This window comes from Colius striatus, chromosome 1 (genome assembly GCF_028858725.1).
Source record: "Colius striatus isolate bColStr4 chromosome 1, bColStr4.1.hap1, whole genome shotgun sequence".
NCBI classification, from domain to species: Eukaryota; Metazoa; Chordata; class Aves; order Coliiformes; family Coliidae; genus Colius; species Colius striatus.
Genome location: NC_084759.1, coordinates 52435352 through 52454945, shown reverse-complemented (window position 1 = coordinate 52454945; position 19594 = coordinate 52435352). Strand labels below are relative to the sequence as shown.

The following is a 19594-nucleotide window of genomic DNA, read 5'->3' as shown; positions in this document are numbered from 1 at the left end:
ACACTGACTGCAGTGACTATATTCCCTCCTGGAAACTCTTGTGTATGTAGAGGAGACAAGGACAATTTTCATACAGGTACTATCAGCATGAGCATATTTTAAAAACCAATCCAGGATTTTGTATTAGTTTCCAGTATTCTTCAGCCAGACTGAAAAATCAAGCAATCATCACGCTTACTGACATATTTATACATGTCTTACTGCTGCTTTTGGGATTATATGGATTTGTTAAAGTGAATAGAGCTATTTTACTATATAGGGAGTCACAGGGATGAAAACCAGTGAACATTTCACTACATCAGTCAATCCATTCTTACAAAAATGAGGTTTTGATGGCTATTAATGAATATTCAAGTGGTGAATATTTCCAAGGCATTTAGACTATGCAGCTAAATTACAAAAAGTGATGTAGAACCTAATATTTTTCAATAAAATCACTTCTTAAAGCTTTACAAAATATCAATAAAGCATTATCTTCCAAATACTAGAGAGCATTTAGCTCATTCCTATGAGTGAATTTAAAACATTCTCATCTCCTCAAAAACCATTAGCCACCAAAATATTTATGCACAAGCTATTCTAAAAGCCACTTTACTAATACTATTCAACAGTGATAAATGAAGCAGATATTGGTCTAAATGAAGAAAAGTACTTAAAAGATCACAAAAGGGAAAAGGAGGGAGCACTCTCGCTATTGACAATATAAATGAAGATTTAGCTTATTAAGCTAAGGTTTAAATGGCATTGTTGTTCACGGAAAAGTTAGTAACACAGTAAATCTGTATAAATGTGTTCCAGTGCCGATTCGGTAACACTTAGAGTCATCAATGCAATTACTAGTTGTTGAACCTGAATAATTTGCTCTGATTTAGGCAACAAGTACAAATGAAAGAAATTTCTCCTCCTCAAACACACCGACCAATTAACAAATATTGTTTCAACATAGCATTGCTGCTCCACAAAAATCATAATAATCTCCTTGAGTCTACATACTTCCCATCAACTTTTATCCCACAGGCTCACTACCTGCAATTACTTTACCTACAACATTCAGATCACTAAACCAAAACCCTTCATTACTCTATTGTGTTAATGCATCACACAAGAAGAGGATGGAGTTTGTTCAGAAACACTCGTATTTCCCTTTCAGCTGTAGACATCAAAAGCACCAGCACAAAGTATTGCCCAGACTCGTATCAAAGGGATTTAGCACCTTCCTGTGATAATAACATACATACTCTGACAGTCATTAAGCAAAACTTTACCATCACCACTCCATGACAGGTTAATTTATTTCATATAACAAGCCTATATTTTAGGTATTTCTTCCTAAAGCTTACATCAGTATTCTTGCATTGTCCCATCTGCAAGAGCCAATGGGAATATATAAATATCTAAAATTTATTTATAATTTTTTTTTTAATTAACCAACCTAAAATTATATTTCAAATTGTTAAAACCTATGATAGAAGCTAACCTAACTAAAAACTCTTCTAGGAAGATTAAGCAATGTACTGCTTTTTAATACGTCTTCAATAAAATTGTATCAGTGCTTGACATACATGGAACTAGAAATTCCCAAAGCAGCAACCCAGTTTTGCCAGTAGCATCTTCTTCTGCAGGACAAGAGGTAAATTTTTTGCATTTTATTTTGTTAACACTGGCTACATTCATTGCCTCATGCCTTTTTAAGTAAGGATCTGACTGGGAGTTGAAGAGGCAGGAAACTTTGTGCACTTTCATATGAATACTGAGTATCTTGAGGTGTATGTGACAGCCCTTATGCACACACACATACACACACCCTCCACAGCAGCATAAAAACATCTGTCTGATGAGAAACAATGGAAATACTGTTGTGTAGGAGGTAAAGGCAATTTCACAAATAGAGGAGAAAACTACACAGTTCTTCAGGTAGTATTAGCGGGAGTGTTACAGATATCATATACAAAAAGAGACGTCAAAAAGTAAAATGATTACTAGGTATGAAAACATAAAAGCAGAGGACAAGGTTTTCTTAATACTAACATTCTTTTCAAAGACATATGCAGTTAGTATTAGACAGTAGAGAAGATAGGTTTAAGTGAGAGGAATGATACATGACAGACCCCAATAAGATGGACAGAAATGCATTTCTCTGTTATCTTTTCCTACAAAGATAAATAAATGAGGGCTTGGTTTCCTTCACTAGTAAAAAGCATATAAAAAATGTATAAACATATCTTAGGTTCACACCACCATTTAGCTTTGATGAGCACTGTATGTATTTCGCATCCAAGTGAACTGCAAAGTAAGAGAGTAAATTAAAGCAGCTTATTTAATCAATCCATATTAGGTTCCAATATGGATGCGAAGACAAGAATTTTCTTGCTTTGACTGCTATCTCTGCAATACAATCAAAATTTCATTTATTGAAAAGTACTTTAATGCATACATAGAACCCAGGATCTGACGGACATGCAAGTAAATAAATGAGGCTTTCAGAATAGAATAATTCCAAATGTTAAGGAATGCATTTAACATAGGAAGAGTCTTCCAGAAAAATTTGAGTGCACGTAGGCTTTCTCAAAGAGCAAAAAAGTACATCTGAATATCATTTTACTTTCAGCAACTAAAACCCCTTTTGACCAAGTAAATAGCAATACTATCCTCCTTACTAACTTGTTCTTGTAAATAATCTTTAAACAATCCCTGACAAATACTCTGCCTTAGTCTTCTGGGATCTTGAACAACATTTCATAGAAGCATAGAATGGTAGGGGTTGGAAGGGACCTTTAGAGATCATCTAGTCCAACCCCCCTGCAGAAGCAGGATCACCTAGATCAGGTCACATAGGAACATGCCCAGGCGGGTCTTCAAGACCTCCAAGGAAGGAGACTCCACAACCCCTCTGGGCAGCCTGTGCCAGGGCTCCCTCACCTGAACAGTGAAATAGTTTTTCCTATGTTTAAGTGGAACTTCTGGTGTTCCAGCTTCATCAAACATCTTTGGAGAAGGGGATTCTTTTTTCTCCACTGTTTTTAGTGCAACCAGACATCTAAAATAAGGCACTAGAATCACCTTATCTCATGGCCCTTCCTGTCATGTCCCATTTTGCATTGTATTTATTATTTTTCCTCTTTTTTAAAACAAAATACAATATTCTGTTTTCGGTCTTCAGTCTTGCCTAAGCCAAATCCCTGGATAAAACTCACGAGATGAATGTTCAAGACTGCTGAATCCCAGTAAATTCAGAGTTACTTGGATCAAATAAGTTTGTGGTTTCTTATTATCACATATAGATGCACAAACTTATGTTGCTGTCACTTTGGATCCTCCCTACCGCCCCCCACAGTGATTAGCATATCTGGAAAGGAACAAGGCATACGTGTAGGAGGGAGAGGGAGTCTAGATTCCAAGTAGTAACTATATCGAATTAAAACTCAAACAACTTCAGGATTTTTGTACTTTATGATATAAAATGTTCACTATTAAGAGCCAGATGTGGATCGTTATAAATTTCATGCCTCTTATTTCTTGAATTTGGATTACTTACTCTATACACAGGGCATACAATGAAAGTCAACAGTATACACATGGTAATGCATTTAGGATAGTCATTGTCCAGAAACAAATTATGAAAATAGAAGTATATGCACACTGTATCAGAATTCAATATTAATCTTAACTATCTCCAGAAAGCAACTATTAAGACAAATGACATCCAAAGAGGGAAGACATTCTAACTCCTTAATTAACTCTGACAGCAGTGAAGGCTTCTTGGAGTGAAAATTTAAGCTTTTTATAACCTTTTAAATGTTATAAATTCACAGGTATTAAACAAGGACAGGGGACTTCAGTTCCCATACGAATACCTCAAGGAAACTGAAAGTGCAGTTGCTGTTTAAAACAAACTTGATATAAGCAAACAAAAATGAAGGACTAGAGAACAACAGGGAATGCACATGTACCATTATGTAACTTGTCAGTGTTGCCTCCTATATAATACAACATGCTATGAATCTCTCAAAATTCTGCCATTAGAGTGATCTCAAAGAATTGCTGAACAGATCTAATACAGAGAGAGATAAAAGAATTAAAATTGTTTTCATAAAAGATGAATAAGAGCAAACACGAACAATCTATTATCTTAATAAGAAGCTGTACACCTCTGTGGTGTGTGGATTGTTAATAGATACCTATCTGTTCTCCAAGCAGAAGAAGGTAGTCAGTAAAATAAGCCAATAAAAAGAAAGTAAGTGGCAAACAGTAAAAACCATTACATCCTGTCTAAGACTTCAGCAATGACTGCAAAAGTTAGTCAACGTCAAAACTCAGATGGGCCTGACATTAAGGGACTTATCCAGTTAATGAAATACAGGCGTCCAACTGCCTCTGCCAAAACAAAATTGAGGGAGAGAGCGAGCATAATCATATCCCACACTGACCCTACAGAGTCCTTAGGCTTTTTTTTTTCTTCTCACTGATTTTGCTTGTTTGACTGTTTAGGGCTTTTTTTTTTCTTTTAAATATCTGCTAATGAACACAGCTAGCTATCTCCCATCTAGAGGGACCAAATGATTTCACCCAACATGGTAAATCCTGATTTTCTGTATACTTTTCTTGGTGCTAGTGTGCATCTTGCCAACAATGACATAATTCACAAACATCAATACACCAAGTTGTGCATTCAACATTAGAAAGCCCTTAAATTCGATAAAGGCCACTAAAAATATTAGCTATCCAGCAAGTCTGCTTTATACATCACCGAATCATGAAATAATTTCAGTTGGACAGGACCCATGGAGGCCACCCAGATCCAAACATCTGCTGAAAAGAGGTCCGATCAGATGGCATTAGGTGGTGTCCAGTTCTGAAGATTTCCAAGCACAGAGATTCCATCACTGTACATAACATCCTGACCCAGTATTTCAACCATCCTTGAAGTTACAAAACCTTGTAAGTTTCTTAGTCCCCCACCAGGTCTCACCTGCTGCCAAAGCTCTTCCCAAGCCCCCATGCCACAACCCTGCTGACTGCCCATGGGGAAGCACTCCTGACAGTGCTTTGTCTTGGGCAAGGTTACTGCACCAGGAGGCTACTCCCTACACCACAAGCCCCTCAACTCCTGTACTTCCATCTCATCAAGATTTCCTGACCACCCAGGGGCTGTGTCACCCACAAAACCATACACATTCAACTTCTCCAGCTACCCCCAAAATCCTCCTCTGGATTATCAGCAGCTCCTAGGCACAGGCCCCCTAAACATCTCCCAGCTTGAGCCACCTTCCCTTCTAAACAATCTACAAGCCTACAAGAAAGATCTGCCACTTACTTTACCTGCACCCACAGGGCCCCTCCTCAAGCCTGCCCCAGCATCCCCTTCCCATCATCCAACACACTTCCTATGCATTTTGGGAATCTTTCATTTTTCACTGAGATAGCAACCTTAAAATGTAATTTATGACCCTAGTAACAACAGCAACACATGAGCAAAACAATGGCGAAACAACTACTATCATCAGAGCTCTGTGGGCAGACACAAGATGGATTTGCTAACAATGGCCTACGCAGGAGCAAAAAGAGGATGAGCAGTACAACAATGAGCTTGACACTGTATAGAGAGACAAAAAAAAAGTGCCTCTTGCCTATGAGTGGAAAAGGCATGTATTTAAATCAGACACTTATTATCTAGAAGCTAGGACAGTCTATGTGGTGGTTTAGCCCTAGCTGAACAATAATCATACCACCCAGTTACTCACACCTCCCCAACTCAGCAGGATGGGGAGGAGAATCCAGAGAGAGTTCTAGAACTTTGCCGGTTGAGAAAAGGACAATTTAATAGAACAACACAAAGAGCAGGCAGTTACAATGATGGCCAAAGGACACCGAAAAAAACGACGAGCAATGCCCGGTGTAGCTGCTCACCACGCTTAGCGCGACGGGCAGCCCGACGGCACAGCCGCAGTCCCCGCACTGGCCGCAGCGCCCCCGCCGGCCGCAGCTGCCCTGATATACTGAGCGGGAGGTCACGTGGGCTTGATTAGCCTGGCCACGCCCCCTGGCGGCTGCGGAGAGTTAACCCTATCCTGGCCACACCCGGGACAGTCTCTAAGTGGACAGGATTGTCCCTTTCTGATAGCTATAAAAAGAGGGTTGAGGGTTTTTTTTAATGTCTCACTCAAGCACTACCTCTCGACAGCATGGCTATGTTTCAGATATCAACTGTATATAGTGCTCAGTCTGGTAGGCTTATCAAACCCTACGGCTGGGTGGTGGGATTGATGCTTGGGTGGGTGGGAAGTATGTGGAGACAGAAGGAGCAAGGACATAATAAGACTAAAACAAGAAATAAGGATGAGGTAGGGACATGACACCAAAAAGAAACCAAAAAAGATCATAAGAATGGTAAGACAGTGGCACACAAAAACAGGGAGAAGATTCTGCAAATTGCAACTAGGAATTTAAAAAAGGAGGTGGAAAAAAGTATGGAAAAAAACCCCACATTACCGTGTTTTTTTTTTCCTTATCTCTTATTTGTAAGTAACTTAGCTATTTTTCCAGTACCAAAGTTGATTTACTATGCCATCCATTAAACACAATGCTCCAAAACCAACCCAACCTTTATAGTCTCCGGTGCAAAGGAGTGCAGTCCTATGTTTCCCTTTGGAGTCTATTTTTTTCACTGTGAAGCAAGAGATGAGTCAGAAATTTTCAAGGATGAGAGATTTGCTAATGCTTTTTGACTCCTTAGGACTGTATGCCTGATGTTTCCATCTGCATGCCTCCCCTTTCCTTGAACACATCACCTGTGAAAATGGGTGAATCTTAACTGCAGACTGCACTGGCTCATGTCAAAACATAACAGAGGCACAATTTCATATTAAGTTTGATATGAGTATGATCTAAAGCTGCAACTGTACAGGCTATTTCTACAGGTATCAAGCTCAACTGCTCGATTGTAACCCACAGTAGTCATCAAGCTGGCAGAAGAAGAGCCAGTCCTCCCAGCCCCAGTTGTTATCCTCATGCTGTCTTCCTTCCTTTATATGCAGCTGCACAAATCTAATGATAGGCAATTTTAATTGAGATACATCTCCAAACCAATTCACAGCTACACAGCTCTGGAAAGTTGAGGGAGGCAGGGGAAAGAAACAAGCATTGGCACAGTAACCAAGATGAGGGAAAAGAATGCAGGACTTTTTTTGAGAGAATGCCAGTTTATCTTGGCTTGAAGTTTTCTGCTGTAGTTTCATACTCATTTTCAAGCTCCTCACAGGACTAGCATCTATGTAAAGCCTACAAGATCTCCACTAAGACAGTAAATATACAATAATGTGCTTAACCACAGCACAACTACTTTTTGAAGAAAAAATAGCAAGGCAGACATCTTGTACATATACCTAGCCTCATAACCAACTCCCATTAGCCTCCTTACTTTTTTTTAAAAAAAAGGACCTTTCTTTTGCAAGACCACATTTCCAGAAGCATCTGAGAATAGTTAAAGGCATACTGGAAGCAAAGGTATTTAGTTATCCAGCAGACAGAGGCACAGATCTCCAGCTTCCCAGGCTGAGTAGAGGAGGGAGAACCTAGATAAACCAAAATCACGTATAATATAAAACCTACATAAATTAAGCATAGTGGATTTTGAATATTAGGCATGGAAAATATAGTGGAGAAAAATGACAGTGATACTGCTCACTGAGGAACACAAATTACTAAGTTAGCATTAATATAGACTTCTCACCTGGATGCAGATGCATTGTTTTGGAACAAGTAAGCCCTACTAGGCCTGGTTTGCATAGAAACTGTGCAACCAATACTACTTATCTCCTTTTGTATCACTTATCATCCTGAGATTTGCATGTATGCAAGGAAACCATCTATTTTTCCTGTACTGGAAGTATATGTGCACTGAATATACTGAAAGTATATTCCATTCACATCAGGATAATTCGTATGTGGGACTAGGAGCACTTCTGGGAGAGAAAGAGAGCGAAGATCACAGGTGTCTGTCTGCATTAGCTCAGAGCAACACAAGGGTTGGGGATGAAAGAAAATAGTTTTAGGGAAGCATACAGATTAACATAGCCAGGCCTCAGGAAAGTCAAAACCACACCAAGCTGAGAAGACAAATAGAAAATTTGCAAGTGTCAGTAAGTTCTTAGAAAAGTTTTAGCTCAATGGAAGAACCTTTCCCTCCAACAGTCAAAAGCAACCATAGTTGAATAGTAATTAAATAGCTGTATTGGTCCTGCAACTAGTCACTAGTTATTCAAACTCCACACATTTCCATGAGGCAGATCTTTCCCTCCCAGCTGTATAACTGAATCTGAACAAAGTGTTCCCTTTTACTTTTCACGTTATCAGTGCCTTAAATTTACGCCAAGGATACACTGAATGTTTTTGCTGCATTCTATCATCACCGCAAGCTACCACAAATGAGAAGAGAGTTAACAAGTACAGTTGCACTGACACTGTACTGGGGAAATAGTTCACCAAAATATCTTACAGCTAGAGGTAAACACAATGAAATTATAACTTTCCACAGTTCAAGTTGATCTAGCATGCCAACAGATGAAAACACTGTAGTATAAAACTAGAAAGGCTTCTCCTGTGATGGGTAAGTTAATACAGAACAGGTCAATGAGATCTTCTCAAAACACTTCTGTAATGGCACACTTAACATTTCAAGAATCTGAATTAACACCTTGTAGAACTAAAGAATTAGGCAACAGTTTGAGAGATGTCAACTACTAGAATAAACTGCTGTGGGTATGAAGGGCTTAGATTAATCTTAGTCTCCATATGCTTATACATAAAATTAACTTATGACATCCTTCAAGTAAAAGCCTGCTACATTTCAGTAATCTTCCAACTAAACATTTTTAAAGGTACATAACTTTTTTCAGAAGTTATCCATGGTAGATTCAAAGCAGATATTAATGCATGTTATCACAAAAAATGAGCTTTACTATTCTGCTACTCAAGGTCATAATTCAACCTTTTTACATAAGGAATCTTTATTATATGATTCAAATAAATCTTTGATGTTCTAAAAGGTGCTTTTTTTCAATACTCTAGCTTAAGAAAGTAATGCTGAAATTCACATGAAAAAATAATTTATTAATTTGAGGGGATTAATTTTTTTATTTGTTGTTAGAAAGAAGGTTTTGATTCATTTGGTGTGGGGGGTGCCTTTTGTCTCATTAAGAGATGTGAGAGAGTTCTTACTGTATTTTGCCAACTAGTTCAAGATGCAATACTAAAGCGGTCACAGAAGCACACAAATAAGCATATGTATGACAGATCACTAGATATAAAAAAACCCTCAAAGAATTCACCTCTGTAAACAAGTGTATGTTGCAAAAATAATGAATTGCACACCAAAAAGTTGCAGAGATAGATGCAGGTACCACAACAACCCAAAACAACTTTTATGAACTAGTTACTTAAGAAACACAATAAAAACAACCTAAACCAGTAATAAGAAGCTTTCTGTCTGGGATGTCTTGGGATGATGATCTCTACAAGATTCTCTTAACTTAGACTAAAAACCATCACAGAATGGTTTGGTTTACAATTGATCTTTGATGATCAGCCAGTGTACCCCGCCTGTCATGGGCAGGAACATCTTTCACCAGTTCAGGTTTCTCAGAGCCCAAAATCATTCTGTGATACTAAGAAACACTCGTATGATAAGGTGTTAAAAAGCAAATCACAGAATGAATTCTCACCAGTAAGGCAAGATACTTGAGAAATGCCACATATTTTCCAGTTTCGATAACAAAGTTTACTGAAGAAGATTCAGTCAGGGATGGATCATGCTTATGCTGCAAATCTCACTTAGGAAGTGAGACAGATGTCCTGGGAGACCAGTACCATAGTGCTTTGAGAAAACTAAGAAAACTATACAGTGTAGAGTAGACATTTTGTCTGTGTATGATCACTTGTTCATACATGCTTAAACATTCATGTATCCAAAATGAAAACCAAAACTTAAAAAAAACAGACAGTATATAGATTGCTTTACTCGCAACTTCATGCTTTCTTCCTCCAACAGTTACAGTGTACACCAACTACTTTGAAGTTTAGCTAACATTTTAACAATGGATTCACAGAAGGACCAACATTACGTCATTTCAATTGCTTTTACTTCCTTTAAGGTTTAAGGAAAGGCACTGATCATCCATTCCGACAATCAGAATCTGCTTTGTGTATACAAAACTGTTAAAAATTAGCCAAGGCATTTTGATCCAAACCGTACTGAATCAAAATCATTAGGAAAAAATGTAGCTCAAATTGTATTTCATCCTTCAGTGGGTACTCAAGTGGCAGAAAGACAATAGCTACATAAAACAGAAAGAAAATTTGGAATATCTTCTTAGTCTTAATTACAAATGTATTTCTTGGCTATTAAACTGTTTCAAATTTGTTGCCCACTGAGTCAATTCTCCTCGCTGATATGGTTTTAAAAGAAACAATTCCATTCAGTAATGTCAGTTCCACCAGGAATGGACTTCAATATCAAAGCCGACTGCTAATAGAACCTTCTCCTATTATTTGCATTTATAACACAGTGGTGTCTAAAATGTAGTGAAGGCAAAAGATTTACCAGAGTTTTTCTTTTCTACTAGAATACAACAAAACTTACCTTATAAATCTAGATGATTTGGTCAAACTGCCATGCATTTTATACAACGAAAGTCCCTCTCAAATGTGGTTGTATTTATATTTCTTTTTTAAAAAACAACAAGGATGATAATATAAGAATTGCTGGTCTTACTGAAGTTTAAGTAACTGGAGATACAACTTGGGCTACACAGGTTCACAGGAAAACAATGCAAGTGTGGATTGTGGATGACAGTGCCTCCCCCAAAAACTCTTTCAGTATCCAGTAATTCCAACACTGAAGTGCTTCAAGCACTTGTGGCACCTCTGTATAGCTCTGGTTAAGTTTTCTTTCTATGACTCTGTCTAGTGACTTTTTAGAGGCTAGTTTCAAAAGGAGCAAGCCCTAAGGTATATGAAGAAGTTATTCCTTTGCTTTTTCTCACAACACTAAGAAAAGCTATTTTTAAAAGCATAGAAGGCATAGTAAAAATATTGAAAATGTCATCTTTTAAGTTATACTGAGCATTCACGCAAACTCCAGGGAAGTTTACAGCTATGAGTTTGTTTTAAAGAAGTTAAGGCTTACTTCTCAGTCAGATTTACTTATAGAGACAGAAAGCTTCCTTCTTTCTTGAAGCGTTGTGATGGCATTAAAATTATGTTCTGCAATACACACTTGAAAATGTTTTTATCTAATCATAAGCCTTTCCATAATAATTTCATGATGATACTCTCATAGGAATAAAAATGCTATAAATACAAGATGACTTGATGTTGTAAGTGATTACTAACAACATTTCTATCAGATAAGAAATAAACTGCATGCTATTATTCATGCAACTCCTAATCAAAGAAAGACAAGAATCTCTTAAGAACTACAAAACACAAAACACTCTTTCTGGTGAAGTATAAAACAAAAAAATATGGCATTAGTCTTGAAAATGCAAAAAAGCTACGGGTTGAAAATTTTCTGTGAGTAAAATATGACAACATATTACCTCTGAAGCACAACCAAGCCCTGAAGAGGCATACTTTCCAGGTTTGAAAAACACAACTCTGGAGAGCATACTGTTTTTCACACATTTCTTCACTCTTACAAACAGCATCTCTTAATACATCTGTTAGCATCTCAACAGGCAACAAACAACTAAAACACATGAAGAGCAGCAAGAGAGGTAACTGCTATGTGCCACAGTGTGAGGATGGAGAAGGTAAAAGAAAAGCTTCCCAAAAGGATAAATAACAAATTGAAGTATTAATTTGAACAGGACAATAACTCACGTTCGTAGAATGGTAGGGGTTGGAAGGGACCTTTACAGATCATCTAGTCCAACCTCCCTTCAGAAGCAGGTCCATGTAGATCAGGTCACACAGGAACGTGTTCAGGTGGGTCTTGAAGACCTCCAAGGAAGGAGACTCCACACTCTCCCCAGGCAGCCTCTGCCATTGCTCCATCACTCTCACAGTAAAATAGTTTTTTCTTATGTTTAAAGGGAACTTTTTGTGTAGATATTTGTAAATATTAATGAGATCTCCCCCTCAGTCTCCTCTTCTTTAGACAAAACAGCTCTAGTTCCTGCAGCCTTTCCTCATAAGGAAGGCAAATTTTTTTACATCAGCTCTGTCTTTCCTGGAGAAAATGGCTCAACTTAGCACCTGGAACCACAATGAAATTTAATTTTGAATTTTTAAATTAGCCCATCTCAAAAACTACACATTTAACAGCTTTACATAACAAATATTTTTCTGACTTTTCAGAGCTTTAAGGCTACTAACCTCTTTCCTTTAGCGTATGTTCTAGTTACATGTGAGAAGTTTCACAGACTTTTTTTAAAAAACTTTTATTCAACTTGCTCCAGTTGCTGACAATGCACAAACATAGGATTTTGTACCAGTTCTTGGAAAAGCATCTATTTTGGTCTAAAGTTACCTTTAGAAGGACATTCTACCTAGAAGTAAATTCATCACCACAGATGTAATGCATAGAGAAAGGTCTTTTACTCACGTCAGAGACCAGATTTTTACTAAAGTATCCATTTGCAATGGTTAATCACTTATTCCAACATTGATTATTTTCACTCCCTCAAGTGATTAGTGGTCATATTTTTAATAGGATACAATAAAACTTGGCAAGGACTACTCAAGAAATTAAGTCTAGAACAACTGGTTGCCACTTCTGATTTGGCAGCGAAACATTAATCGGAATCTCTCAACTCCACAATACCTGTGTCTATTAATTTGGGCCCAAACATCTTAAACATAAGTTTCCTCAAGCCATTTAATTTCTCTCAGTATTTTATTATTACAAGAGAAACAGGTATGGCTAAATGACTTCTAACATATTCCATTATCATTTGCATTCTGTCAAGCTTTCATCAATGAGGCTAAAACTTACCTTGCTTACTGTCTGTAATATCAGGGATATTTTGAGGAAGAACAGCAGACAATGACATGAGACAGATGAAAAGAAAGGAGGCTAAAGATAAAAAAGAAAATCTGTGAAATCTGGTTGTTTGGAGATTTTTTTTCCCCCCAAGAGAAGGATTAATTAGGAAAAAAAAAGTCTGTCTATACTTAAACAACTTGAAATTCTTAAGCTATGAAATGGAAACTTTCATAGATTACTTGGATGTTAAAAAACTTGCCTTTTTCTAATCTCAGCAAGAACTCATGCAAACGTAAGGAAGTCTGAAAAAATCAGAGTTGATAGATGCTAACAAGTCCTCTAAGGCACCTAGAATTTCATAGAATCTTCAGATATTTTCAATTAAAACCAAGTTTTATTGCAACAAAGCACCTACGATGACAGTCTTGACAAGGATTGGGTGGTTTTTTTGGTGGTTGGCACATCAGCTCCCTCTGTTGAGCACGCTGTCTATACAGCACCACCCACTGAGAAACACAAGGTGTACTAATTGCAGCTCTGGACTTAGGACCAATTACACTTCTGTCTCGACCACACAGATAGGTCACTAAACTAGACCTATCATGGTTTCTCACCCTACTGATATGAGAAGGGAATGTCAACATAGAACACCTCTTCACATCTTTTCTATTTTAACTGCTGCTCCCTGCTGTACAAAGGTCAAAGCTAGTTCACATTGCACTCAGAGTAACTTTTAACCAGCTGCATACTGGAAGATGTGATCTGACTAGGGATAAAATCTAGACCAAGAAAATTTGCTTACATGTAAAGTTAATTAGAATGTTTATTAAGGTTTCTAATGCCCAAGTTCTGCCATTAAGTTTTCTTGCATATGCCTAGATCTGACTCCCTGTGCACCTATCATTTAGAAACATGCTCTATGACCTTCAGAGAATCCTTACCTTGGTTATCATTAGGAAAGATCCATCCAAGGCATCAATCAGAATTGAACAGGTCCTGAACATGGAATGTGATGCTTTTTGCTTCTCTTGTCCACCCCTATTCATTTACTTACTTTTTCTTCTTTTAACTTTTTCTTTCTGTGGTTTAATTGGAGTCTTCTTCGTGCAAGACTAAGTCTTTTTCTGTGAGCTTTGGGCTGTTCAGTCTGAAGAAGAAAAGGCTCCAAAGAGACCTCACTGAAGCCTTTCAATACATAAAAAGGGGTTTATAAGAAAGATGGAGAGAGGATTTTTTTACCATTATTAGTGACACTGTAGTGAGAGAATAAGGAGTAATAGTTTTAAACTAAAAGAGGGTAGATTTAAGTTAGATATGAGGAAAACGATGGTGGTGAGACTCCATAGGTGTGTCAGGGGAATACAATGGATGGCCCGTCACTGGAAATGTTCAAGGTCAGGTTGGACAGGGCTCTGAACAACCTCATCTAGTCAAAGATGTCACTGCCCATGGCTAGAGGGTTGGACTACATGACTTTTGAAGGTCCCTTCCTACCCAAATCATTCAATGATTCTGTGATTGTACATTTTTGTGCTTTTTTCTTGACCTCAAAAAAGTGTTGAGTTTTTTCGTGTGAGGTTTTCAACCATTACAACAATAAGAACAGAAGTCCACAAAGAAATTAACAGCTTACAGTACTCAGAGTCTCAGGGTCACAACAATCAGGCTAAGACAAAATGATGTCTTAGGAAGCAAGTATTATCTGGCCTCTTCATTGAATGAGGCAGGATTGTGGGGGGAAAGAAATGCACAAGTGGTGATGCAACTGGATGTTGTACCATGCTCCCCCTGCATAAACGGAGAAAGGGCTAAATTAAAAATTCATCCACCACTCTAGTTTTGGAATTCTTAAGTATTTTATGTCAATTTAACATAGTTTGTGCTTATAATTAGCACTGCTGCCTTTTTATCATCAAAATATATTAATGATGAATACAGAAAGTTATTTAATCATCTCATCTTGTTCATTATATTACTATGCAAGCAGACAACAGACTAAAATCATGACCATCATATTTTTCCCCTCTATTTTTATTGATATTTTATTCATCAGATTTAAAATCCTCAAATGTAATCTACAAAAAAAAGGTGTTTTATTGGAGTTCTTGTTTGAATGTATTAGACTTCAACTAATTTATATGTACAAACATTCACACTATCATAAATGATCAAGCATTAAAGGAAAACAAGCATTTTGCCAGAGGAACATTTATGTACTTACAGATGTGCATAAATCTAAGATAAATGTGCCTGTTTTTCTCCAGAGAGACAGATGTGCCTCCACTGGTGAAACACTTAGCGTGTAAACAGAAAAATGGGCTTCCAAATAATTTCCAAATGTTGAAAGACTCAGTATTGCCTCTTACGCAGTTTCTTTCCTTCTGGTCACATTTCAACTTTCCCAAAATACATAAAACATATTGAAGTTATTAACATACCAAAAAAGAAAATCAAATTAACTACAGATTCTGCAAAAGACAAAGCATTCTTAATTTTGTTCTCAGGTATTTATGTTTTTCTGTCTGCAGTTAACTCACAATAGCATCTTGGATGCGTAACGTGGCCTTGAAATCACAAAGCATCAGTAACATACATCCCGTAGAAAGAGAAATTAATACAGTCCTAGAAAATCCATGAAGTCAAACTTTTGGGGATGGAATAAAAGTGCAATTATTTCTCTGCCTACATAAATACTATTGTAACTTAAGACCACTTCAAAAGTGCACTTGGACTGTCTTTAAGTGAACATGCAAAGTCACTTTTACTCAATTCAGTGACTCCTAGAAGACACTTGGGGGAAAATAAGACTTCGCAGTTTAAATGCAGACAGTTATATTTCAGATATCCTAAGGTAACACAACCATACTTCACTCCCCACCTCGATCTCTAGGTTTTACTATAAAGTTCTGCATGTCTCAGAAAAATGTGTATCTTCATCTCATGTACTAGCCAGCTGAAAGTGCCTACTGTACCCTAATGGAATTCGAATCATCAGTTAGTAGACTAGGTGGAATAATCTTAAAGACACTTTAAAAGCCCCTCAACAACGTTTACATTACTGATTCCTGTCTTCAGCTCTGAAAATTTAATCCCTGTTTGAAGTTAGGTACTCCCAATTTCTAGCCACTTTGAAAAAATGTTGGTTGAAGTTAAGAATTCCAGTCTTATCCTCACTTATTCTTGAGGCTATTACAAGTTTGGTTTAGGTTTCATACAGCAGCGTTTTCTTCCTTCCTTGGTGCTTCTATTTTGTCAAACGACTAACATTGTTTTCCACTGGAGTATATTCTGCTGCCCTCTCTCAATCCCTCAATTGCCTTTATACTTACAAAAGGTCATGACAGACCACCATCAGTGAGCAAGTATACCACATTAATTCCATATATAAACAAAATATAAATAACATGTTTTAAACCCACAGATCGAAAACATAATTGACATTTACAGTCAAAGCACGTGTATGTTACAAAGCTGGCTTCCTTCATAATGCCAAACATGGGTAAGCAACAAAAAAAAACCCAAAGGGCTGAATATTTCAGAAACTGTGCAAATCTGTACTGATTTCTGAGGTTCATAACTACTCACTCTCACTTCAAATTTTCAACAAAATGACCTTCCTGACCTCAACACAAGTCTGAAGATAACTACTTAGTTCTAGAAACATTTGTACTGAAAATTGTTAGCTCTTGAAACTGTCATGCTGCGCTCTGTGGTTGAAAGAGTAGATTACCATGAACCTTCAATATTTTGCTTTTTATAATCTTCAAAACTACAGAAAAGCTATGCCATCAGCTCGTATCTCAACTGATTTATTTCCTGCTTTATTCCATTAATAATGTCCAGCATCAGAGAACAGACAAGTGCTCTGATAACTAGTTCACACAACAGAGCAAACACATTTTCTTCAATTTTCTCTAACAAGAAAATGATTACTGCTATTGTAAATCAACTAGATCTTTTGAAGTAGTAGCTTGCAAACCTTCCCTTAAAAAAAAATCAGAGAAAAATCTTATTGGGGGACAAAAGTTTTCATGTGGACTTGCAGCTATGTCACTCTAGAACATCGTTACATTTCACAAATGTCAGATAAATATAAGATAAAATTTAAAACCTGGACTGCTATAGTACAAACTGCAAGAAACCAGATTAAATTCATAGCACCCGAACAGACTATCGTTATGCTTACTTTCCAATTCAATAAAAGAAGGACAAAGCTCCCTGCTTTTTCACCACCCTTGTCACTTCTGGAAACAACCCTACCAGAGGGAAGGCACTCAACCTTGGTGCTGTCAGCACTGTATTTAAAAAGTTTTTCTGTAGACTTTGAAGCACTTATAATTGCAGATTTGGAAAAAATCCAACAAATCTTTTTAAAATGTAGTTGAGACCATATTCTTAACACACACAGCCTCATATTCAAAGATTGTCTTGCTGCTAATATAATTTACAAGTTAGTGAAATCTGGGCCACTACCCATTTCACTGAAGTGCTGGCAGCAGGTCAACACTGCCAGTTGCCATCTAGTTCCTTACCAAAACAGCTTAAGACACAGATTTCTGTAATTTTTAATTTCAACATCCCCCAGAAAACTATCAATATCAAATTAGCTGGTCATCAAAGAAGTTCAAAAAAGCTGCTCCTCAGCCATTTAAAGTCCTACTGGAGAAAAAGTTGTGGAAGACCTATCAAGTAACCTGAAACCCTTGGTTCTGTGATATCTCTGAAACAGTTAGCTGAAGTTTTTAGGAAGAGGATAAACAAATCTTGCCTTGAAATGAAGATGTCTTTTCTTTACACTGGTATATGAAATTTCTATTGTAAAGTGACTATATCCCCTATTGTATCAAGGAAACTAATAACAACTCTTCTTTATTTGAGAAGATTTTGCTTACACTAGTAGCACTGGCAGAGATATTAGGGTGGCCTTTGAATCTTCGTAGCATAAAATGTAAGTTTAGTTAGTGTGATTTGTTCCAGATGAAGCTTTTCAGTCAAGCAGTCTGCAACTCTGCGATAAGTGGAAGCAAGCAATAAAGTCATCAAGATTGCTCAGTGACCTGAAATCCCCATTTGTAACTGTTTCTGAACAGCAACACAGAAATACAGGAAAATATAGACAAGCATTCATTCCACCTACTGAAACAAGGAGATGCTGATGGATAAGATACAAAATCACAATGTCAATTGTGGAAGTTTGCGTTCTCTGCTACGTGTAAGAATTATTTTTTTAAAATAACAAACAAAAAACCCACACATAAAAAAATTATTCTCTTAAAAGGACATAATTTCCTCTTCCCTTTCACCCAATAACCGAAAGATGCACATACAGGATCAAAGAATCGTTCTGATTGGAAAAGACCTTGAAGACTGAGTTCAATCATTGCCTAACACTGCCAAGCCCATCAATAAACAGCATCCTCAAGCACTTCATCTGCACATTTTTAAATTATCTCCAGGGATAGTGATGCCACCACCTCCCCCAGCACCCTGTTCCAGTGTCTAACCACCCTCACAGTGAATAAATTCTTCCAAATCTCCAATCTAAACCTGCCCTGGAACAACTTGAGGCCACTTCCTCTTGTCCTATCACTTCTTACTTGAGAGAAGAGACTAACACTCCCATTGCCATGACTACCCGAAAGGGATTTGTAGAGGGACAATGTCTCCCCTCAACCTCCTTTTCTCCAGGCTGAACATCCCCAGCTCCCTCAGCTGTTCCTCATCAGACTTGCTCTTCAGATGCTTCACCAGCTTCATTTGCCTGTCTCTGGACATGCTCCAGCACCTCAATGTCCTTTCTGTAGTGAGGGGCCCAGAACTGAACACAGTATTCAAAGTGTGGCCTCATCAGCATCAAGTACAAAGGCACAATGACTTCCTCCGTCCTGCTGGCCATTCTATTTCTGATACAAGCCAGGATGTCATTAGCCTTCAGGGCAACCTGGGCACACTGCTGGCTTATGTTCAGATGGCTATCAGTGAACAAGTCTTTTTCTGTTGGGCAGCTTTCCAGATATTACTCCCCAAGCCCATAGCGTCGCACGGGCTTGTTGTGACCCAAGTGCAGGATCCAGTACTTGGTCTTCTTGAACCTCATATGACTGGCCTTGGTCCATCTATCCAGCCTGTCCAGGTCCCTCTGATGAGCCTTCCTGCCCTCAAGCAAATCAACACACCTGCCCAACTTGGTGCCATCTGCCAGCTTATTGGGAGTGCACTAAATCCCTTCATCCAGATCATTGATAAAGACACTAAACAGAAGAGGCCTCAACACCAAGCCCTGGGGAATGCTACTAGTGACAAGCCACCAACTGGATTTAACTCCATTCAGTACCTCTTTCTGGGCTCAGCCACCCAGTTTTCCACACAACAAAGAGTACATTCATCCAAGCCATGGGCAGCCAGTTTCTCCAGGAGGATGCTGTGGGAAAGGGTATCAAAGGCTTTACTAAAGTCCACATAGACAACATCCACAGCCTTTCCCTTAACTACTAAGCATGTTACCTTGTCATAAGAGGAGATAAGGTCCTTTGTGAAGGACCTGCCCTTCACAAAGCCATGTTGACTGGGCCGGAACCCTTGGTTGCCCTGTATGAGTCTCATGATGACTTT

The 19594-nt window shown here is 37.9% G+C and overlaps 1 protein-coding gene across 1 annotated transcript in view; it reads right to left on the bottom strand.

Annotated features, from left to right (window-relative positions):
* Positions 1-19594, bottom strand: part of HS6ST3 (heparan sulfate 6-O-sulfotransferase 3) — a 308006-nt gene that overhangs the window by 266609 nt on the left and 21803 nt on the right. The window lies entirely within an intron of this gene.